Source organism: Lissotriton vulgaris, chromosome 8, assembly GCF_964263255.1.
Source record: "Lissotriton vulgaris chromosome 8, aLisVul1.2, whole genome shotgun sequence".
Classification (NCBI taxonomy): Eukaryota; Metazoa; Chordata; class Amphibia; order Caudata; family Salamandridae; genus Lissotriton; species Lissotriton vulgaris.
Window position 1 is genome coordinate 53,679,648 of NC_141696.1, and position 23,870 is coordinate 53,703,517.

General features: G+C 47.0%; 1 pseudogene across 1 annotated transcript; it reads left to right on the forward strand.

The window, feature by feature from the left end:
* Nucleotides 1-5,430: 5,430 nt before the first annotated feature.
* LOC147693366 (uncharacterized) lies at nucleotides 5,431-22,270 on the forward strand (annotated as a pseudogene). Its single transcript, XR_015299102.1, has 2 exons — nucleotides 5,431-6,540; nucleotides 21,769-22,270. The product of XR_015299102.1 is annotated as an uncharacterized LOC147693366 (transcript).
* Nucleotides 22,271-23,870: the final 1,600 nt, after the last annotated feature.

Below are 23,870 nucleotides of genomic sequence, written 5' to 3' on the forward strand. Positions count from 1 at the left end.
AGAAGGTCTGAAAGCTAAATTTGTTAAATTGGAACGCTTGAAGAAAGCGGAACTTAACAAATGGTGGGATGCCGCTACTTTAAAGCAATATTTAGCATTAAATAGGATACCGAGGGAATTAAGGTCACAAATAATGCCAACCTACGAAGACCTGGAACCAGATCTATTGGATACATGGGAAAAGGAATTAACTAATAGTTCTAGAAATGTAATTAACATATTAATTGAAAACGCTGAGGGGAAAATAAAAAAATTACTTATTGAGATTGAGACATGTGAGGATGAGATCAAACAGTTGAACTTACCTGAAGCAACAATGAAGAATTATACGATACTTGATGAGATATTAGTAGCTTTACAAACTGATATTAAGAGACGGAAGGCTAGAAAATTGAAACGTGATGAGAATGACTACAGAACCGGCCGTATATTTACATTTGCACGCCGGTTTGATTACTTGACGAATAAAGGTCAGTCACCTAAAAAGAAGGGTGATATTTCTAGTGTGAGTGATGTACATTCTTCATCAAGTAATGTCTCTAGCAGTGAAAATCTCAATTTTCATCCGATCTCTCACCCAGAGATTAAACCACGTTTAGCGCGTAAAAATGCTGGGGGATGGGTAAACACCAACAGGAGATTATTCTGTGGAAGTTGCAATCCACATTCAGCCGGTAACATGTGATGGCTGAATCCTGATTACCACAGCAGAGAAAAACAGGAGCGTCTTTTACCCCTCCATGCACTGACTCAGACATCAATACAGGCACAGCGTCCCCAGCTCAGCAGCACTCCGAGCCCTCACCCACCCAGCTTCTCTCTGGACCTCTGGTGCTGCAGCTCTCCGAGCCCTTGAGATGAGGCAACACTAGTCTGACTGACGTTATGGCACCCCTAGCTCTCACCCCGCTGTCATCTCTTCACCGCTGGAGCAACCTACCAGACCCATAACCAGGCCCTCAACATCTATAGTTCTGCAGCAGCCCTGATCAACACCCACCCAGGCCGGCACCTCTTGCACTGCTGCATCCTGACATCACAACCGGGCCAGCACTTCTCTAGCGCTGCAGCCCTCCTAGAAATCATCTTGTGTGACACCTCCCTGGCACTGCAGCAATCGGAACTTTCACTCAAGCCAGCACCTCCCTATATCACTATAGCAACCCTAATCATCACCTTACCTGGGCCCTCTCTAGCACTGTAGTACCCCAAACCCTCACCCAGGCCGGCACTTCTCAGGCACTGCAGCACCCAAACCCCTCAACTAAGCCTGCACCGCTCTACACAGACTCAGCACTCTGAGGTCCCCTCTAATCCAGCAAAGCTCTAGTATTAAAAAAGCCATGGTCACCTTCAAGGGTGGCACCTCTCTGGCACTGCAGTATCCTGAGCTCTCGCCATCTAGCACCCCTCTAGTGCCCCAGCACCTCTGGCTACTGCCGCCCTCGGCTATTACCTGTCTGGTACTGCAGTATCCTAAGACCTCGCCCAGACCAGCACCTTCGCATACTGCTGCTCCCTCACACACCACCCAACACAGCCCCTTCTTGCAGCAGGGTACCCTGACATAACCCAGCCTCCCCAGAATGAATCTTACAATAAAATAACCCCCACCGGTAAAAAAAGTGACATGATGGGGAGCCAAGACCAACTGCCAACTATGTCAAGGGAGCCACAGGTTGAAAAAGTTTGGGAACCACTGACTTAGAACTACACACATACATCTAAGATAGGAGTTAATTAACTTACGTAATGCTCGCTGCAGTTGCACGCGCATTCTCAACATAAATCCAAAATCTTCACCCTTAGGGTGGAGCATAGGGTGGGGCCGGGCATTCTCATACGCATGCCACTCTACGCAATTAAAAGTGCATGTGAGGTGAGGAGGCTGCTGAGAGGGACCGACGGGAACTTGCATGGTGGGGGCAACAGTTTCAAAGTGAGTACGAAAAGTATTATTTCACTAGGTTTGTGGATAACACTGTAAGTTTCCTCTGGGTGTTTGTATCCTGCAGGCGCCAGGTTAGGAATGGAGACAGCTTACTGGACTTTGTCAAGTGCCAAGCTTATCTCATGAAGGCATCCATGCACTAAGGCCCGCACTTCTCGTGGCCTCACTGCGGCGCTGCCAGAGTTGGGTGGTAGTCATCCCTCCTCCTGCGGGACTTTAAAGCAAAACGTAAGAAACAATTGTTGTTTAAAGCGTTGGCGATCTGACTGTGCGAGCTTTAAAAGCATGTGTTTAACCGCACAGGAGGCAAGAAATGCAGTAGTAGCAGGTGGAGCCGATCACTGTTACACCGTCCTCTGCAGCACAGGCAGGCCCACACCCCGGCCAACACCCGAAAGCCTCTTCAGCAAGGACTCTGCCTGGTGGTGTAGCGCAGCGCCGACGGGCTTCTGAGTGCCCTACTCCCCCCCTGACAACAGCCAGCAGGCCTAACTGTAGCATGCAGGCTTCTGTAAGGAGGGGATGTGACACCACCCGGCCACCCCAGTTCCCAGTCGACACATGCACCTGGGGGATGCTGAGAGGGTGGGGGCTTGCTGTAGTCATAGCAGAATCTTCTCTGCTCCCCAGCATCAAAACGAGCCCCCACTTTTCCAGCCTCTCTAGAAAATGCCCAGTGCCCAATAGGGCAAGTAAGGGTCTGATAACAGTTTAAAAAATTGAAAACTGATTGCATTTTCGTTTTTTTTGTGACAAACCGTGAGTGATCTAGACTGCAACCCCCAATCTGAGGGTACATTTCACGGCACTCGAAAACCAGGGTTGGTCCACTGATAAACTATGACCAGGTAACAGACCAGGTCACCCTCAGCAAAGAGCTGTCAGCTAAAAGGACCACCACTGTGGGTAACGACCAGAAGCAGTACGTCATTTAGTGCAGCAAAGGTCTTTGGGCTGGTCCTGCTTACCAGCTTCATCCTTTGACACCTGAAAGCACTAAACTAACCTTCCATGTGTGTATCACCATAATTGGCTGAACCAGGCGAGATTAAAAATGGAAGGTTTTACCTGACCGCCCGAAAAGGAAGTTTATTCCACTAGCAGATAGCTCAAGCAGATAGTCTCCCTCCTGTCAATGATCTAGTGATGGACTGTTGGGTAGGGGACCCTGTACCCTCCTTCCAAAGCTATGGCTGTAATGTGTGCCTGCCTGTCTGGTCGCATCACAGAAATAATTAAAACTAGAAAGAGGGATATTGAAGCTTGCCTAGGTTCTATTGGGGCGGGTCCCTCCCTTTCACTCAGGTGGATCTTGGCAGCATGTTGGCCTGTTATGCACACATGTAAATAAAATACTCCTCCATGGCCTCACATGCAATTTACCTTAACGGTACCTTTCTGGTACAGGGTGCTTTAACTTTAATCTCTTGCATGTTTATAATCAGGCATGTCAGGAGCTATTGCGGGACCTGGGACAATAAAAATAATCCTTATTTGTAAAGCGCAAACATATCGCCTTCTTAAGGGTTTCAAAGCACTGGGATGCCATGGGGGAGATAAACTGGGCTATTGCCCAGAGTCACATGATGCTGAGCTGGCGCTGGTGATCTCCTTGCTCCGGAGTCCGCCACTCTCGCCGCTGTGCCACACCTCTCCCTGGAATGGGGCCCCACTGGCATGAAGATCTGTTTCAAACTTTAAAACAAAATGTTCTGCAGGGAAAGATAAAGCAAAACAGATCTAGCACCGGCTGCCATCCTGTGGTGTTACACATGGCGCCATCCTGTGGTGTTACACATGGCGCCATCCTGTGGTGATAGACATGTTAGCGCCCTCAACATTAAATAGGGCAGGCTATTTAAACTTTATACGTAATTTTTGCAAAAGATTATGGGGCCCTAAATTGTGGCCTAATGGATGAGGATCCCAACAGCCCCCTTATGGATGGCCTGGTATATATGCTGTTTGCATAGTACTAACCTAGCAGAAAGGCAACGGAGGTTTGTTCAGAAAGTTTTATTTTGGATATTAACAATAAAATGTCCATAAAGCCATCAGGTACATTTTAAGATAAATGTAATATTATCGCTTGTTACAAATGATCAGATCTCTCCAAATTGTATAAAAACAAAATCTATTTTGAAAGAGGTACTTATTCTGGATAGCAGCTTTGCTATATTCTCGCAGCCTGAGATAAAAATCGACCCCGAAGAAGAAAAACCTATAAATGGATTTTCCAAGATACATAAAAGAATGCAATGCAAGTGTACAAGTGCTAAATGCTAATTTTAGGTACAAATATAAGACATATCGGTGCCTAAATGTCACCTAAAAGGGATAGAAAAATAAAAGTGTATTTCTAGTTCTTAATATGAACCGATGGGGCCCACAGGTATTAACTTTTGGGGACAGCACTTGATTTTCTCCATCAGTCTTTGATCCAGAGCAAAAGAGAGAAAAACACAAAGGGGGAAAGAAGGAGAAAGGAAAAAGACAAAAAAAACAGTGACAAAAAAGAAAGCAGAAAGGGAAAAAGAACCTGAAAGAGTGAGAAACGTGGGCAGGGAGTTTCTGGGTGTGAATGTAAGAGGCATGGGGTTGGAATCAAGATTATAAAGAAATGGAGTTCACACCCCTCCAAAAAAGGACTTAATGCAGGCCCCTGCGGCACAGGGTGGCCCCAAACCCTTGAAGGGCCCGTCCAGTGGCGTAACATAGGACCCCGCAACCCTCGCTGTGAGGGGGCACCCTCAGCACAGTACCCCGGCCAGAGAACTCCTGATTGAGTTCGGAGGGGGCCTCTCCACAAACCTTCAAGTTACGTTACGCCACTGTACCGCAGACTTGTAGACGGTGTCTTCATACTGAAGGGCAGGTCGGGATAACAACGCGGAGGCGTGACTGGCCTCTACCAACACAAAAACAAGACATGCTTTTGATTCTAAACCACGGAAGAAGGAAGAGTCCGATGGTAACCCCAGTCACACCCTCAACTCCCAGCGCGCCCCGGAGCACGCCTTGCTCCTCGTCACCGAACGAACGCAGACAGCGAGATAAAAGGCGGCAGCTGCAGGAGGGGGCGAGGGAAGAAGAGAGACTGATAGAGGGGAGAGAGTCCGAGAAACAGCCGGAGAGAGGGGAGCGAGCGGGGAGAGAGAGAGAAGGAGAAAGAATAAGAAAGAAGAGGGCGAGAGAAGGAGGCCGCGAAAGAAGAGGAAGGGACTTGAGAGTGAGGGACAGGAGAGACAGAGAGAGAACGAGAGGGCGACGGAGAGAGGGGCAGAGAGAACTTGAGAGCTGGTAGTGATAAAGATAGAGAGAGGCAGAAAGAATAGCAACGAGAGGTGCATGGAGAGGACTCGAGAGAGCAAAGGACGGAGGACGGGAGAGAGAAGGGCGCAAGCGTGAGATAGAGAGGATGACAGAGCGGGGGGGGGGGGGGGGGAAGAAAGATAAAAGAGCGTGAGAGACACGGAAAAGCAGATTGTAAGAGACAGCCAGAGAAAGGAAGGTAGAGCCGTGCGCCATGGCTCTCCCTCCTATCAATCTGAGAGAGAACCAATGGGAAAGCTCTAAGCCCGGCAAGTTTTTCCAGAGAGGGCGCTTCTTGAACATTGCTGAGATAGAGCAGGACCTGACAAGGCAGGAAGCTGCTGGTGCGGTCAGGGGTAGAGATTCGAGTCTGACCATGCTCCGCAACATCACAGCTCAGAGGGATAATCCCATCATGCACTGCATGATGAGGGACCCAACCTGCCTCGCGGCCTCCAGGCTGCAGCATGTCACTGGGAAGGAAGGCTTCCAAGGGATCATGGAAGATGGAGGCTTTAGAGGAAAACCAAAAAATATATAAAAAAACAGCACTGCAGAATGGAGGCGCTTCTCATGGTGGAGCGTTGCTGTCCCCAAGAAAAGGACTAGCTCAATTAGAGGAGCCGGCGTCAAGGGGCTTCCTCGCAGTAGTGTGCAAGTGTCCTCGATGAAGAGGAGGATATGCAACCAGTTCGCCAATTCCCCTGTCTTCGAGGATGGTTCTCGCTATGGGAACTTCAAGTTTTCCTTCCCGGTGGAGGATCTGGTCGCCGCGTACCAGGACCAGCACTGCATTGGTGGGCCGCCGGTGTTCCGCATCCTTGGTACCTGGACCTACCAGCAGGAGATACTCCATGCCGTCCTGGTCCATGGACCACAGTATGATAGCTGGTTCCAAGATCTGCCAAAGATCACACGCGACTCTCAAGAGACGGTCTACCAGACAGAGGATGGGGTCTTCATGTTCAAACTAGAGTCCACCAGCAGCACGTTCACTCTGAGAATTGATCGCCAGGGAAAAGTGGAAGTGCTAAAAGGGAGCAGCCAACCAAAGTGTGTCTGGAACAACCCCAGCTTCGCCTTCTTTCTCCCTGAGGGGAAAATTCTCAAGCTGGACATATCCAAGGAGAATCTAAGCGCTTGCAAGGACGTAGAGCCCATCATGAAAAGCACAGGGACTAGAGTTCCTGCCCACGAGGCAACAGGACTTATCCGGGCACACTTCCAAGCTCAACGTGGCCGCCAAAGCACCTAGCATGGAATCTCAACCCTTGCAAGTAAGTGAATTATCAGATATCGACACGCTACTCATTTGCGTCAATCGAAGCGTGCTAATACTGTATATAACTAGGAGGAGGTGAGCACAGGAAAAACAGATATTACATTCTGGTGACCAAGAGTACAAGGCAGACCAGCTGAGAGGGAGTGGGTGCAAATAGAACCAGGTACCAGACATTGATAAGAGGGAGTAAGTTCAAGAGTCCAGGTACTAGGTGCAGATGAGAGAGGCTGAGTGCAAGAGGCCAGGTATTATATACTGGTGACGCGTCAATAAGTACAACAGAGACCAGGTATCATGTACAGGAGACGAGGAAATGGGTGCAGTAGCGACCAGGTATCATGTACAGGTGAAGAGGGAATCAGTACATCAGAGACCGGGTGTTATGTACAGGTGAAGGGGGAATGAGTAATATGCACTATGGTGCAAATGTGTGCACGTCACGCTCGGCAGTTCAATTGTGTGCCGACACTACAGAGACAAGGAGACTGCCATATTTCTGTAGAGTTAATACTTACCTGCTCTCCTTGGTACGCAGCACAGCCACTTTGGTGGCTGAGCAGCTTTGGGTGACCCTTATGATAATCTGGGCTGTGGAGTGGTAGGAACTACCCCTTTTCCTAAACTCAGATTCTTGGGCACATTCTGAAACTGCATTTCTTCATACCCATATTGTGTTCACTGGTGCCCAGATTTCAAAATTTTCCATCATGATTACATCACTTTTTGGCGCAGCAACAACATCAAATACTAGTCAAGATTTACAAAGCCACACAACGGGCAATTTGCGTCCCCTGCCAGGGCTTTGTATAAAAAATAAACCGACGCAGCACCTTGCACCGCGCCACATTGCACTGTGTTGGGGAGGTGTTACAAGGGTAGAGCACGGGCGTTCCTCTGCATCCACCCATGTATTATGAGGCAAATCCACATTTATGAAAGGCAGTAAAACAGGTTTGCGCCAAAATGGCGCGCCTGCTCAACAGAGGTGTAACAAGAAGAAACATCTCTATTTCTCATTCTTACTTCCTCTTGCCTTTTGTGCTGCATTTTGCAGCACAAAAGGAGTCAGAAGTTTGCCTTGTACTGTTAATGGCATAAGGAGACAATTAGTGCATAGTAAGTACTTTTGTTGCTGTCCAGTACTTTTGGTGCAGCCTAAGAAACCTTATGCACGTGCAGGTCTTTACTTGTAAACAAAAGATGGAAACCCAACAACAATTTAAGAAGACAGCAAAGTAAACAAATGAGCTTGCAGAGGTGATAGTAAATAGCCTAAGAATGTCATCTAGACAAACAGGACTCAGTATCTAAACAAAAAAGCCATAAATCAGCTCTTAAAACGTCATTGTTTCAGCAAAGTGAATTCATCAAACGTGACAGGTTGTTTCTGAAACGCAAAAGAATTACTTGACCATCATCACTAATGAAACAAGCACTGGCATAGCCAATAGGTCTCGCCTTTGGGACCTTGTAAGTGTTTAGCCAGAGCTATTGGCAATGTTTTTAAGGTAAATGTAAATTGATACTTGTATAGCGCACTACTCACCCGCAAGGGTCTCAAGGCGCTTGTACAAATACCGCTGTGGAACCCATCCTGGCTTTCCCTGTGAGGCGTCCACTCCTGGGCACCCCCAAGGTGGAGGCCAGGCATCCTTAGCCTTGTGGGGGCCGTTGTGGAGATTAATCAATCTATTGCCCAGAGTTGCAGAGTGGGACTCCATGATTGGAATAGGCACCGAGGCGAGAATTATCAGGTCTGTTGAATTTTTGAGCCCAAGACCCGCCGAGGCGGGGAATTGAACCCTGGTCCCAGGCTAGACCTCTGCATCAGGGTCTGCCGCTCTAACCATTGAGCCACACTTCTCCAAGGTATGTTGTAGAGCAGTATGGCTGCTATGCTTTGTACTGAAAACTTGGTGTTCAAGTTCTGCTTAGTGTAGTGGCAGGCAGTGGCATGGTGTGGAATGTAGTGGTGTGTTGTTTTGGTGGGGTGCATGTGGTTAGTGTGTTTTGCTGGGGTGTATGTGGGTGGTATACGCATCCTTACATAAATAAAATCACCAATTGCAATTAGATTAATTTTGTTTGTCTGCAAACTATTAAAAGGGCTATAAGAGCAAATGTAATATATATCTCCCTATGGACCAATGTAACATGTTTATAATAGTGAACTTTTAGATGAAAACGACAAAACTACTGGCCTATCGGTAACTTTTAAGTTGATATCATTGTAATGGCAGTTACTGCTTAAGACAGCAAAGGGTTTTCTAAATGTAAGTTAAAATTGGCTGCATTGCCCTTCTAATCAACTGCTAGCAAACCATAATAAAATAATTATAGTGCTTTATATGCAGATTACTGGCAGTGGGCCTGTAGCTTTTGTAAATGAATAAATCCCTGTAACAGGATCTTGTGAATTAAGCATGGTCACAAATACATATTTGAAATAAAGTATAAATGGATTGGCCGTTTAGTTTGGAAAGCCATTTGGTATGTAATATTTGTACTGGTTGAGCACTAATCATAATATACATTTTTAACAAAATTTAAATAGATAAAGTTTTACATAGAAAGTTTGCAGGAGGGACAAATACCCACTTCAGCTACACCTCACAGCCCATCTAGACAGACCACCACTGTGTACACTTCACCTTCAACACCACCACCGCACCCAATCCCGCCCCGCGGCCGCCACGAAGGAACTAACCTCTCCCAAGACTCCCCTCCACCACGACCGAGGCCAACTCTGCTGACAAATAACTACACCACTGGATTACCAGCTGCGCAGACAAGCTTGCACACCTCTGCCACTCCGATAGGCAATGCCCCTGAAGGCCACCTGGTTCACCACCGACCTCCAAGAAGCCAGGCACTCCTGCTGAGTCTCGAGAAACTCTGGAGAAACAGGAAAACCACAGAAGACCTGGACACCTACAGAAATGCCATGACCAAATACCACCAGCGCATAAGAGCCATCAAGAGGACCTTCATGCCGAACAAAATCCACACCAACACCAGTACCGCAAAGGAGCTCTTCAACGTTATACAGCAGTTCACCAAACCCCCTAGTGAAGCGACAGATGTCCCACCATCCCAGGACCTCTGCAACTTAGCAACAAGCTCAGCTCCTACTTCCACCTGAAAATCAAGGCCCTCTATTACATCTTCATCAAACAGACTCCAGACACCACCCTCCCCTCTGCTATCGACAACCAGCCCACCCTCACCACCTGGAAACCTGCTACCACCAAAGATACCACCATGACCATGAAGAACACCCACTCAGGAGCCTCCACAGACCCCTGTCCGCCGCACATCTACCACAGAGCCACCGCCGGCATAGCACCCGAACTATGCCGGACCATTAACGCCTCCTTCGAATCGGGCATCTTCTCTGATGACTGGAAGCAGACAGAAGTCAAGCCCCTCCTCAAGAAACCCTCGGCTGACCAGGCGGACCTGACAAACGACCCGCCCATATCTCTCCTTCCTCTTGCAGCCATAGTCACTGAGAGATTCATCAACGCCCAGTGGACCACCTTCATTAAAGAGAACGCCATCCTCGACTCCTCCCAGTCTGGATCCTGCAGCAACCACAGCACCAAGACTGCCATTCTCACCGCCACCAATGATATCCTCATGCTACTCGACCAGGGCCACACTGCGGCCCTCATCCTTCTAGACCTCTCTGCAGCCTTCAACACCATCTCCCTTATCACTCTTGTTGCCAGACTCCACGACGCCAGCATACGGGGGAACTGCCCTCGACTGGATCTGCTCTTTTCTCACCAGCAGAACCCAAAGGATCAGACTCCCACCCTTCCTCTCCGAATGCACAGAGATCAACTGTGGAGTACCCCAAGGATCCTCGCTCAGCCCCTGCTCTTCAACATCTACATGGCCCCCATCGCCGCCATCGTCAGACAGCATGGGCTCAGCATATTATCCTACGCTGACGACACCCAACTCATCCTCTCCCTGACGAAAAACCTCAAGACACCAGACTCTGCTTCCAGGAAGGAATGAAAGATGTCGCAGCCTGGATGAGCAACAGCTGCCTGAAGCTCAACTCAGAGAAGATAGAGGTCCTTGTCCCCTCCCCCACAGTGTTGGACGACACCTGGGGTCTCTACCCTCGGAAACCCACCCACTCCTACAGACCACACCTGAAACCTCAGCATCATTCTAGACTCCTCCTCCACCATGACCTGCCAGATCAATGCCGTCGCCTCCACCTGTTTCAACTTCCTCGCATCCTCCGCAAGACCTTCAAGTGGATGCCCCCGAATTCAGAAAGACTGTCACTCATGCACTCATAACCCTCAGACTGGACTACGGTAACAAATCCCAGCTACACAAGCTCCAAACCATCCAAAACACCGCAGGGAGACTCGTCCTCGGAACCCCAGGACATGAGCACATGACCCTGAACCAACAAAACCTCCACTGGCTCCCCATCGAGAAGAGAGTAACATTCAAGCTACTCACACATGCCCACAAATCCCTCCCACATCAGACCCAAATACCTCAACAAAACAGCCTCCTTCCAAGTACCCAAAAGTAACCTCCTCCCCGCTGACCTCGCCCTAGTAGAACCAGAGCAGGTGGAAGAGCCTGCTCCTACATCGCAGCAAAGGCCTGGAACGAGCTTCCAGTCAACATCAGATGCTCCCCCACTCTGCACACCTTCAGGAAGGGCCTCAAGACCTGGCTCTTTGACTGAACCGGAGCTGCACACCCACCCAGTGCCTTGCGACCCTCATGGATGAGTAGCATGCTTTAAAAAAACCCTGATTGATTGATTGATTGATTGATAGATGAAGTGGCGTAGAGTGCCGCCTGCAACATGTTACCAGGCACTTGAGACAGACACTATGATATTTTGTCTAATTAATATAGCAAAGTGCACTTTTCACATTTCCACATCTGTTCCTCATAAGAGATCACTGGGAACGGTGGATTTTGGTGAAAGGAGTGAGATCATAAAGTACTGCACGAAAGATTTGAACATTGTCAATTTGTATTATGCCTAACACAATTTGTTTTACAGGTAATTGGCCCCAGCGATTAGCTGAGTGTGCACCATTACGGCATTAGCCGTGAGTATACTTAAGCAAAGTATTACTTTTTTAACCTTTTTCACACTAATATCCTCACGGTTGGATGCACCTTAGCGTGTGCAGAGTGCCGGTGGATCACACTACTGGTCCTGATGAATGCTGAGCGACTCGGGCTCTGTTAGCAGAAACATGTTGACCAAATTTATTCTAGTATCTATTGAGGACTAGGGGTCTCCATTTACTGAGACTATACCTATGATTCCACTCATCACTTGTTTTTAACCAGTGCTGGTTGGACTAATAATAAAATAGTAGCAGTCACAACCTAGCATTTTTTATTTCTTCCCCCCTTTTTTTGAATTTCACTGAGCACAATTGGGTTACTCTTATCACCTCAACACACACAAGAACCAGCTCCGCTGTAAACAGGCGTTGTAGCACACTGGGAGGACGCTGGGTCCTTCCAGTGGGAACCCGATGATGAAGCATGTCACCACCAGGTTGGTGAGTGAGGGTTCTTCCTAACCATCATTCTGTGTTGACTTCACCATTTTTCACTCTTTCTTTGTCTGTCCCTCACACAATTCCTTGTGAGGTTCTTTTGTCTCTTAGTCGTGTCACTCTCCTGTTGTTTATTTGTAAAGTGAGGTGGCGCTGCATGGATTGGTAAAACATTGAGTGGTGGTGTGTGTGGTGGCATTACATAGAGGTGAGTAATAGGGATAGAGTGGAGTGGAGTTGTGTAGAGTGGAGTGTTGTGAGGTGGTGTGGATTGCAGGGGGGTGGAGTAAAGCAGAGTGGCGTGAAATAAAGCAGAGTGACATGAAGTAAAGCAGAGTGGCATGGATTTAAGCAGAGAGGAGTGGAGTAAAGCAGAGTGGGGTGGTGTGGAGTAAAGCAGAGTGGAATGGCGTGGAGTACAGCAGAGTGGAGTGACATGGAGTAAAGCAGAGTGGGGTGGTGTGGAGTACAGCAGAGTGGAATGGCTAGGAGTACAGCAGAGTGGAGTGACATGGAGTAAAGCAGAGTGGAGTGGTGTGGAGTAAAGCAGAGTGGAATGGCGTGGAGTACAGCAGAGTGGAGTGGCATTAAGTAAAGCAGAGTGGATTGGTGTGGAGTTAAGTGGAGTGGTGTGGAGTTAAGTAGAGTGGTGTGGAGTAAAGCAGAGTGGCATGGATTTAAGCAGAGAGGAGTGGAGTAAAGCAGAGTGGGGTGGTGTGGAGTAAAGCAGAGTGGAATGGCTAGGAGTACAGCAGAGTGGAGTGACATGGAGTAAAGCAGAGTGGGGTGGTGTGGAGTACAGCAGAGTGGAATGGCTAGGAGTACAGCAGAGTGGAGTGACATGGAGTAAAGCAGAGTGGAGTGGTGTGGAGTAAATCAGAGTGGAATGGCGTGGAGTACAGCAGAGTGGAGTGGCATGGAGTAAAGCAGAGTGGATTGGTGTGGAGTTAAGTGGAGTGGTGTGGAGTTAAGTAGAGTGGTGTGGAGTAAAGCAGAGTGGCATGGATTTAAGCAGAGAGGAGTGGAGTAAAGCATAGTGGGGTGGTGTGGAGTAAAGCAGAGTGGAATGGCGTGGAGTACAGCAGAGTGGAGTGGCATGGAGTAAAGCAGAGTGGAGTGGTGTGTAGTTAAGCTAAGTGGTGTGGAGTTAAATAGAGTGGTGTGGAGTTAAGTAGAGTGGTGTGGCGTGGAGTAAAGGAGAATGGTGTGGAGTAAAGGAGAGTCGCGTGGAGTAAAGGAGAGTGGCGTGGAGCAAAGTAGAGTGGCATGGAGTAAAGCAGAGTGGCATGGATTTAAGCAGAGAGGAGTGGAGTAAAGCAGAGTGGGGTGGTGTGGAGTAAAGCAGAGTGGAATGGCGTGGAGTACAGCAGAGTGGAGTGGCATGGAGTAAAGCAGAGTGGAGTGGTGTGTAGTTAAGCTAAGTGGTGTGGAGTTAAGTAGAATGGTGTGGCGTGGAGTAAAGGAGAGTCGCGTGGAGTAAAGGAGAGTGGCGTGGAGCAAAGTAGAGTGGCATGGAGTAAAGCAGAGTGAAGTAAACCAGAATGGCGTGGAGTGGAATAAAGTAGAGTGCGGTTGAGTAAAGCAGTGTGGCATTGAGCAGAGTGGAGTACAGTGGAGTGGAATAAATCAGAGATGGTTAGAGTAAAGCAGACTGGATTGGCTTGGAGTAAAGCAGAGTGTTGTAGAGGAAAGCAGAGTGGCGGGGAGTAAAGCAGAGTGTTGTAGAGGAAAGCAGAGTGGCGGGGAGTAAAGCAGAGTGTTGTAGAGGAAAGCAGAGTGGCGGGGAGTAAAGCAGAGTGGGTTGGAGTGAAACAGAGTCGTGTTGAGTGGAGTAAAGCAGAGTGGTGTTGAGTTGAGTGTAGTAAAGCAGAGTGGTGCAAAGCAGAGTGGCGTGGAATAAAGCAGAGTAGATTAAATAGAAGTGAAGTAGAGCAGAGTGGCATTGAGTGGAGTGAAGTAAAGAAGAGCGGCATTGAGAGGAGTGGAGTGAAGTAGAGTGGAGTGGTGGAGTGGAGTAAAGCAGAGTGGCACTGAGTAGAGTGGAGTAGAGCAGAGTGACATGGAGTAAAGCAGAGTGGCATTGAGCGGAGTGGGCTGGAGTAAAGCGGAGTGGAGTAAAGCAGGGTGGAGTAAAGCAGAGTGGAGGTGAGCATAGTGGAGGCGAGCATAGTGGAGTGGAGTAAAGTAGCGTGGAGTAAAATAAAGTGGAGTTGAGAGGAATAAAGCAGGGTGGAGTAAAGCAGAGTGGAGTGGAGTAAAGCAGAAAGGTATTGAGTAGAGTGGTGTGGAGTAAAGCAGAGTGGAGTAGAGTGCGGTGGATTGAAGCAGACTGGAGTGGGGTAGTGGAGTAATGCAGAGTGGCACTGAGTAGAGTGGAGTAGATTAGAGCAGAGCGGCGTTGAGAGGAGTGGGCTGGAGTAAAGGGGAGTGGATTAAAGGGGCGTGGTGTAAAGCAGAGTGGAGTAAAGCAGAGTGGAGCAAAGCATAGTGGAGTAAAGTGTAGTGGAGGTGGCGTAGTGAAGGTGAGCGTAGTCGAGTGGAGTAAAGCAGTGTGGCGTGTAGTAATGTAGAGTGAAGTTGAGTGGAGTAAAGCAGAGTGGAGTTAAGCAGAGTGGAGTAAAGCAGAGTGGTGTTGAGTATAGTGACCATGGAATAAAGCAGAGTGGAGCATAGTAAAGCAGAGTGGAGTGGAGTAAATTAGAGCAGCGGTGTGTGGAGTGAATTAAAGCAGAGCGGCGTGGAGTATTGATGAGAGGTGTTGAGCAGAGTGGTGTGGAGTAAAGCAGAGTGGTATGGAGTAAAGCAGAGTGGCATGGAGTAATGCAGAGCATGGTAGAGTAAAGCAGAGTTGGGTGGAATGGAGTAAAGCAGAGTACTTTGGATGAAATTACAGTGGTGCGGAGTAAAGTAGAGTGAAGTGGAGTAAAGCAGAGTTGCGTTGAATGGTGTAAAGCAGATTGGAGCAAATTAGAGTGACATGGAGTAAAGGTGAGTGGTTTTGAGTAGTGGAGTAAAGCAGAGTGGTGTTGAGGAGTGGAGTAAAGCAGAGTGGTGTGGAGTAAATTAAAGTGTGGTGTCTGCATTCCCAGACACTTGAAGTAAGTCCGCATGTTATTGACGGCATTGCAGGGTTTCAGATAGAGGTAAACTAGTGCTATTACGGCATTAATCAGGGATCAAGGGTGGAGGAAATAAATAATGTGCTGATCCTGCAACAAACTTCCAGTCTTGTGATTAGGGTTGCTAGCTCATTCTCTTGATGTCCCAGACCGTACAAAAATAAGCAGTCACCTAAAGCTGTATTTTCAGCACTGTCTGTGCATACTTTGAACAGCAAATATAAATAGAAATAACTTTTATTGTGTTCTAGGGTGGCCTGAATAATCCATGACTGATAATTAAAGGGAACAAAGACAGAAAAGTCACATTACAAATGAATACATACTTCTTTATTTCTAAACCTATTTAGTGTCAAGACAAAGTCTTTTCAGGCTCTTTAAACAACACCTGGCTGACATTTTTCTTTTGGCAACCCTACTTTATATTCCTTTTCATGAAATGCATTCTCACACTTTGGCAGTAAATTTAAAATACAAATGTAAGGAATAGGCAGAGTGGGGGCCGAGGGGGTACTGGAACCAGCAAAAAAGGAAGCCTCTGTCAGAAGTTTACAGTAGTTGTAAATATGCAAATGGTACTTTAAAGACCTGTGAAAAACTCGGGCGTGCGTGCTGGAGATAAGACTCCAGACACTGCCCAGGCGAGCCCACAGCTGCTCCAGCCCGGACTGACACACAAGACGCTAGGGGGGCTGAAGCCCCTGGGTGAGGGGCTCCTTGAAAGTTTAGAGAAATGAACACATTCCAGAGTTCGCCCATCCCAGCTAAGAGATATTGAGCAAAGCTTTCTTCATTCTATGAATCTGTTTCCCGTGCCTACCATATAAAACACGATGCCATGCGGTGAGGGGCTCCTTGAAAGTTAAATGAAATTAATGCATTCCAGAGTTCGCCTGTCGTTCTTCTGCTCATGCTAAGAAATAATGAGCAAGTCTTTCTTTGTTCCAAAAGCAGTCGTAAACTGAAAACAAAGTGCGAAAACAAAGTAAGACAACCAGTCGCCAAGGAGAGAAACCTCCCATTAAAAGGAGAGACAAATGCAAAAAGTAGCCACTGAAAGGAAAGGAATTTAAACAGCCACACAGAGGCGCTAATGGGGAGTGCGAGGTGTAGATGATGTCACGGGTGAAGCTACTACCAGCCTCACAGAGCAGCGCATGTGCTGCTAGGCTCGACCTAAAAACAAGCGGGACAAACTAATCATCGACAAGATGTCATGATCTTGATGGACAGCCATCCAACCAATGGCAAAGCATGAGGGTTAGCTCCTCCCTGATCTGCATGAGGGAGGGCTTACGCCTGTTGTATGACGCAGGCTGTAGCATGTCCTCGGTGTGTAGAGTCAAGAGGATGTCTACAGGCTGTCTATTATTTTTCTCGGAGAAGGTTTGGCTTCAGGTTTTCCCTTCTTTTCCACTTGTTGGTTTCAAGCCTGGAGATATCTTGCCGCCTTGTGTCACGTCCACTGCCAGAAATGGTTAACTTTTAACAGATGTTTTGGGGGGTAGAGTGTTGCTGTTTTGTAGGTGATGCTGGGGGTTTTAAGATGAAGCGGGCTTGGGGACAGCATGCGTACAACCTCTGGTAATGGCGTTGTAGAGACAGGACCTTTGGCACGGAGGGCTTTGTCCCCACCAGAAGAGGACCTGGGCTTGGACACTCATTCTACTGCCTGCTTCAGGGAGCTGGGCTTTCCCTAGCCCTTTGCTGCCTGTAATCCCTCTGCAGCGCCTGCAGCGTCAGGGGTGACTGAGGATGAGATGTGAACCAACCTAGCCTCATGCTAGACAGCTGTCCTGGTATCTGAGCTTGTCTGTGGTTGGTTGTATGAGTAGAAATTCTGTTTTGGTCGAGTTGAGCTTTATGTCGTTGCTTGACATGTGGTTCTAATGACTGACAACCATAATTAAAGTTTTTTATATGAGCCTGCCCTGGAGGCAAGTGTCTGTATGCAATGGCTCCTGACTACGAATCCCACAATGCAACGTAAGGACTGGGTGAGTAACTCAAACATGGAACTGTGAGACTAGAGAGCTCTGTAATAATTGTGCTTTACATCCATCATCGATTCAGAAAAGGGGGTGGTGATGAACAGAGTGTCTAAATTAAGCAGGCCACTCTTACCCAGTCCAAAGATCAGGGCTTCATCCATCACCGTTATTTATCTCACTGCACCATCCCAGCTCAGAACCTGGCTATATGCAAATCAGTCTGTCCCTGTCCCAGTGCATCATGGGAACAGGGCAGACTAAACTACCAAGCCAATTCTTCACCAGAAAGGAGACAAGCTACCGGGGACCGGTTTCTGGCATTTCAGCCGTCTTCGGCCCGGCTTGCTTGAATCCTGATGGTGCAGTGAGAAAGGGACTCATGTCTGAGTATACCCTGCCACACCTATAGTGGCCAAAAACGATTCAGAAAAGGGCGTGGTGATGAACAGAGTGTCTGAATTAAGCAGACAACTCTTACCCAGTCCAAAGATCAGGGCTTGGTAGTTTGGTCTGCCCTGTTCCCATGATGCACTGGGCCAGGGACAGACTCATTTGCATGTAGCCAGGTTCTGAGCTGGGATGGTGCAGTGAGCTAAAAAACGGTGATGGATCAAGCCCTGATCTTTGGACTGGGTAGGAGTGTTCTGCTTAATTCAGATACTCTGTCCATCACCACCCCCTTTTCTGAATCGTTTTGTCCACCATAAGCGTGGAAGGGTATACTCAGATGTGAGTCCCTAGCTCATTGCACCATCAGGATTCAAGCAAGCCGGGCCGAAGACGGCTTAAATGCCAGAAACCGGTCCCCGGAAGCTTGTTTCCTTTCCAGTACAAGAATTGGCTTGGTAGTTTGGTCTGCCCTGCTCCCATGATGCACTGGGCCAGGGACAGACTAATTTGCATGTAGCCAGGTTCTGAGCTGGGATGGTGCAGTGAGCTAAAAAACAGTGATGGATCGAGCCCTGATCTTTGGACTGGGTAAGAGTGGTCTGCTTAATTCAGATACTCTGTTCATCACCACCCCCTTTTCTGAATCGTTACATCCATCATGTCATCTTTGAAAGCATCTAATGTCCTGGTTTGCATTTTTAGAAGCGAGAGTAATGTTCTCCTCTCTCCTGCTCCCTCCCCCTTCACCATGGCACATTCCAGTCTTTCCCCAACGCAGGCACCCTTGCACCATGGTGCAAAGCTGTCTTCATTGCTTGAGGATTGTTTTTGTGCAGGAGGGCACACCTTCCTGCACAAAAACAATCCTGAGAGGCAAATTCCTCTTTCTATGCTTGCTGCAGAATGCACCAAGCAACGAGAGAAGAAGTAACGAGGAGAAATGATGACATTTCTGCTCATTATGCCTCTCCAAGGGGTGGGGGGGGGGGGGGGTATCTTTTTGGCGCACTCCCAGAGCTACCAGAGATGGTAAATCTGGGAATGCGTCATAATCCATACGAGTTGGGTGGGAATACCCACGCAAAGTCCATGGAATGCCTTCTCAGAACAGAGCAACGTGACTCCCCGTTTTACGATCCGTTGCACTACTCTGGAATTTTTAAGCCACTCGGGGCCATGCAAGGTGGCCTTGCGCGGCTTAATAAATTGTATTTTAGGGTTTGCTTCGCACAGGCACAACGTTGCGTGGTGCAGACGCAACGCAAACACGACACAAACTTTTGATAACTAGGGCCCTAAATTACTAGGACAACCAAGTGGCACCAAGATGTTCAGATTTGTCAAATCACACAGGCCACACAGCAGCCGAATGGATTTGGAATCAGAAATACCAGGAGCACTTGTGACCCCTGTGCCTCCTAGATGACACCCTGAGTACTTAGAGGCATATTGACAATGAATTGAGGTGGGGCAGCGTCGCAAATCATTTTGCTGTGCTGCCCTACACCATTTCGGAAGGGCATGAATGCACCGTATTTACAAGATACAGTGCATTCCTGTCCTTTCAGCCAGCTGCTGGGCACATTTTGCAGCCGTGCGCCAAAGCAGACACCCCTGCACCGTGGTGCAAGGGTGTCTGTGTTGTTGGCACAATTGTTTTTGTGTAGGGAGCGGCACCTTCCTGCATAAAGACAATCACGAGTGGTGTTTCCTCTTTCTATGTGTGCTGCTGATTTTAGCGGTGCCCCAGGTTTACCTAATGTTGTAAATCTGGGTCAGTGTCAAATTCCATGGGCGTTGAGTGGGAACACCCGCAGTAACACCCATGGATCTTCTTCTAAGGGCAGAGAAAAGCAACACAGCGACTTGCGTTGCCCCACCTTTCTCTATATCTACAAGGCCATGAAAAGCCACGCAGGGTGGCTTGACGTGGTCTTGTAGATGCGGTTAAGCCCTGTGTGCTGCCGGAATGCCACAAAAAGTGACGTTCCGGTCGCGCACACAGCTTGTAAATATGCCCCTCAGTCCTGAAACATCATGCATGCTTGGGCGTGCTAAGGTTAGGTAGCAGGCTCAGATCAGCGCCTAGAAGCCTCCTTTGAAGGTACATACAACTGTACAATTGTCAGTCATTAAATCAACCAGTCAGGATATTGAGGACACTAACGCACAAGGAAGAAAAGAAGAACAAGCATTAACAAAGACAATAGGTCTGCCGTTGACTGCCAGCCTTCTGACAATTCTTCTTTTGTTTTCTCATGGTTTTTGCAAATTTTCATTTTTAGGAAGATGCTGGGACCTCAGCAATCTAAAAATGTACTGCAGGCAAAATAGTTTTTTTGATCTAAAAAAAATGATGTTACCACAGTACTTCCTGGCACCAAAGGTAACTACTTAAAAAGTCAATCAGTCTGGCATTGGCTGCAAGCTTCTTGCCTTTGAGAAAGAAATAATGGAAAAAAGAAAGGAAACAAGAAAGAAAGAAAAGAAGAAGGAAAGAAAAAAGAAGCAAACAAACAAAGAAAGAAACTAAGAAACAAAGAGAGAAGGAAATAGGAGAGAAAGAAAGAAAGGAAGAGAAGGAAGGAGCAAGTAGGAGAGAAGGGAAGGGAAAGAAAGAAGAAGAGAAGGAATGAAAGAAACCAAGCATGAAAGAAGGAGAAAGAAATACACAGAAAGAAAGAAATGGAAAAGGGAAGAGAGAATGAAAACAGGAAACAAAGCAAAAGAAAAGAAGAAAGAAAGAACATAGGAAAGAAAGACCCAAAGAAAGAAAGAAAGAAGCAAACAAAGAGAGAAGGTAATAGAAGGAGAGAAAGAAAGAAAGGAAGAGAAGGAAGGAACAGTAAGTAAGAGAGAAGGTAAGGGAAGGAAAGAAGCAAATAAGTAATTAAAGAAGCCATGAATTAAAGAAGGTCAAATAAAGAAACAGAAAGAAAGAAATAGAAAAGAGAAGAGAGAATGAAAAAAGGAAAGAAAGGGAAAGAAAAGAAGGAAGAAGGAAAGAAAGAAAGAAAATAGGAAAGAAAGAAAAAAAGGTAAACGAAGATAACTTAATACAGAGTAGTTTCAAACTAACGCAAGTCAGTATGATGTTTAATAGCAAGTCAGAAAAATAAACCACTTGAAAAGGAATGTATTACAGCTTTGTTAAGAGATGGGACTTTGAGAAAGAAAGAAGAAAGAAAGAAATAGAAGAAAAGAGAGAAGGAAAGAAAGACGAAAGAAAGAAAGAAAGAAAGAAGGATAGTAAGAAAGAAGCAAAGAAAGAGAGAAGGGAGAGGCGAGAAAGAAAACAGGGAGAAAGAAAGGAAGGAACAAGTAAGTAAGAGAGAGGGAAAAGGAAGGAAAGAAGAAAAGTAGGAATAAAAGATGCCAAGAATAAAAGGAGAAAGAAAGAGAGCGAAAAAAGAAAGGAATAGAAAAGGGAAGTGAGAATGAAAGAAGGAAAGAAAAGGAAAGAAAAGAAAGAAGGAACAAAGGAAACAGAGAAAGAAAGAAGTAAAAAGAAGAAATCGTAATACAGAGCAGTTTCAAAAGGACACAATTTAGTATGCTGTGAAATAGCAAGTCAGAAAAACAGAACTCTTGAAAAGGAACAGCATTGGTAGGAGTCGGGACTGATAAAGATGCAGGCTCCAAACATAAAGGCAACACTAAAGTAATTATATTACACTTATTTTAGTAAAATCAAAAAGTCTTGGCAAATGCCAGGCATAATGAATGGATAATAAAGATACAGCGAGACTAGACGAGGGCCGTCTCTTGTCAAACTCGGAGGGAGTGCTATGTGAGGAGCACCGTATTTTCACTGTTTGATCCTCCGGTTGATTCCGGCTCCTTGACACCAAGAACCCGGCCCCTCCCAGAGGTGTGGCGCAGCGGCCAGGGTGCCTGACTCCGGACCACAGGGTTCACAGCTCGATCCCTGGCAGCAGGTTAGCCCAGCACCATGTGACTCTGGGCAAAAGCTCACTTACTCTTCCCGACGGCCCCCAGCGCCGGGACACATCTCCGGAGTTAGCTGTGCGCTTTACAAATGCTGGTATTTCATTTAATTTACAATGTTGAAATGTCCACCTGTGACAGGGACACCATTGTACACTAAAGTGTCTCATCTGAACATGACGTCAACGTTAACATTTTTTCTGGTGTTTTACAGAGGGCAGCTCTCTGGAGGTGCGGAGTCCCGAAAGAATACGCGAGTGAAGCGACCATCATAGCGCCCAGAACCGCAAGACGGCAAATGAGACGCTGTTCATTCCATGTGATTCTCAGAAAAAGCACCCTGCGCCTTCTAGAGACATTCATGAATTATAATGATTGTTTAATTTGAGCCGGTGGTTTCCGGTGCTCGGCACTGGCACTTAATTGTCAACGCTGGCACTTATGACAGGTGCCACATTGTCTAATATAGAGATGAGCAGAACAACAGTTTATTATTAATATAATATATATTTGAAAAATAGCTAATAGCTGTCTCCAACGCAATTCTTCCTAGCTATGGGGGCTTGGGATAGTCTGAATTTTGATTGGTAGCGCTGGCAGCGGCAATGGGTTTAGCCAGCTGCAGTGGCCTCCTCCTATTTTTACAAATTAAGCACTGATTATAATGAAGCTTAAGTGATTTTTTTTAGTAATCAATAAAAGTACCTCAATGAAGTAGATATTTGAATGGTTCGGAGTCTGATTTCTCACTCATCTTCTCCGTCAGCCTTGGTGACTGTGCCTGTTTCATCTGGCACCCTTGGTGACTGGGCCTGTTTCATCAGGCACCCTTTCTGCCTGTCTCAGCTGTCAGCCTTGGTGACTGTTCACCCGGGTTGTCTGGGCAAGAAAGGTTTTATGATTTGTTGCAGGGAAAAAATTCCAATCACGCACTGATTTTTGTGGTGTGAATTGCTTATGAATGAAACTTGGGTATCGACTACTATTAACGACCACGATTCGGGCCAGCATTATGCGCTAAGAAAATCCTAGGACTCCTTTGACTCTAAGACTTAATCTATATTCTACGTTACTAAAAATGCCCTGAGGAAGCCCATGTAAGGGGGCGAAACATGTGTTGGCTGTTTCTCCACTCACTCTTAAGGATAGGGTGGAAGTTTCATTCATAAAGAATTCACACCACAAAAATCAGTGCGTGATTGGAATTATTTCCCTGCAACAAATCATATAATCTTTTTTGCCCAGACAACCCTGGTGAACTTTGTATGTATTAGGGGGTTAGGGGATTCCCCCTGTCAAGGGCAGAAATCTAACAAGCGAATTTTTGCTCATCTTACTGCGAGTAAGGGATCAGGACCTTTAACCCCTTTTCTCCAAAAACCCTTGGTGACTGTGCCTGTCTCAGCTGTAAGCCTTGGTGACTGTGCCTCTCTCAGCTGTCTGCCTTGGTGACTGTGCCTGTTTCATCAGGCACCCTTGGTGCCTGTGCCTGTCTCAGCTGTCAGTCTTGGTTACGGTGCCTGTTTCATTTGGCACCCTTGGTGACTGTGGCTGTCTCTTCTGTAACCCTTGGTCACTGTGCCTCTCTCATCTGTCACCCTCGGTGACTGCGTCTGTCTCATCTGTCACCCTCGATGACTGTGCCTGTCTCATCTGTCAGCCTCGATGACTGTGCTTGTCTTATCTGTCAGTCTGGGTGACTGTACCTGTCTCATCTGTCACCCTCGGTGACTGTGTCTGTCTCATCTGTCACCCTCAGTGACTGTGCCTGTCTCATCTGTCAGCCTTGATGACTGTGCCTGTCTTATCTGTCAGTCTGCGTGACTGTTCCTGTCTCATCTGTCAGCCTGGGTGTCTGTGCCTGTCTCATCTAAGAGTCTGGGTGACTGTACCTGTCTCATTTGTCACCCTCGGTGACTGCAACTCTCTGTCACCTTCGGTGCTGCGCCTCTCTCACAGATGTCCATGGGATTTTCTGGTAGCAGCATCTCTTTCAAGTGGGTTGACTCAGCTTTTCATCCTTCCCTGGCGGATGAAGTCAGCATCTCTGTATAATAACTGTCTCCGGCACTGGGTTAGCTGCAAACATATTACTGTCATTCATTTCTTTGGTGCTAAAAGTTTTTTTTAATTTGATGTCATTTTGTTTGTATTCGAATGTTATCAGGAATACTAGTAACTTTATAATGAAATCAAATATGAAATATTTTTCTATGACAATTGTGCATTTAATTATAATCATACGGGCAATAATTAGTTAGAGTATTATAAATAAACATTGTTAAAAGCATGTAATTAAGGATGTCAATATCGAGC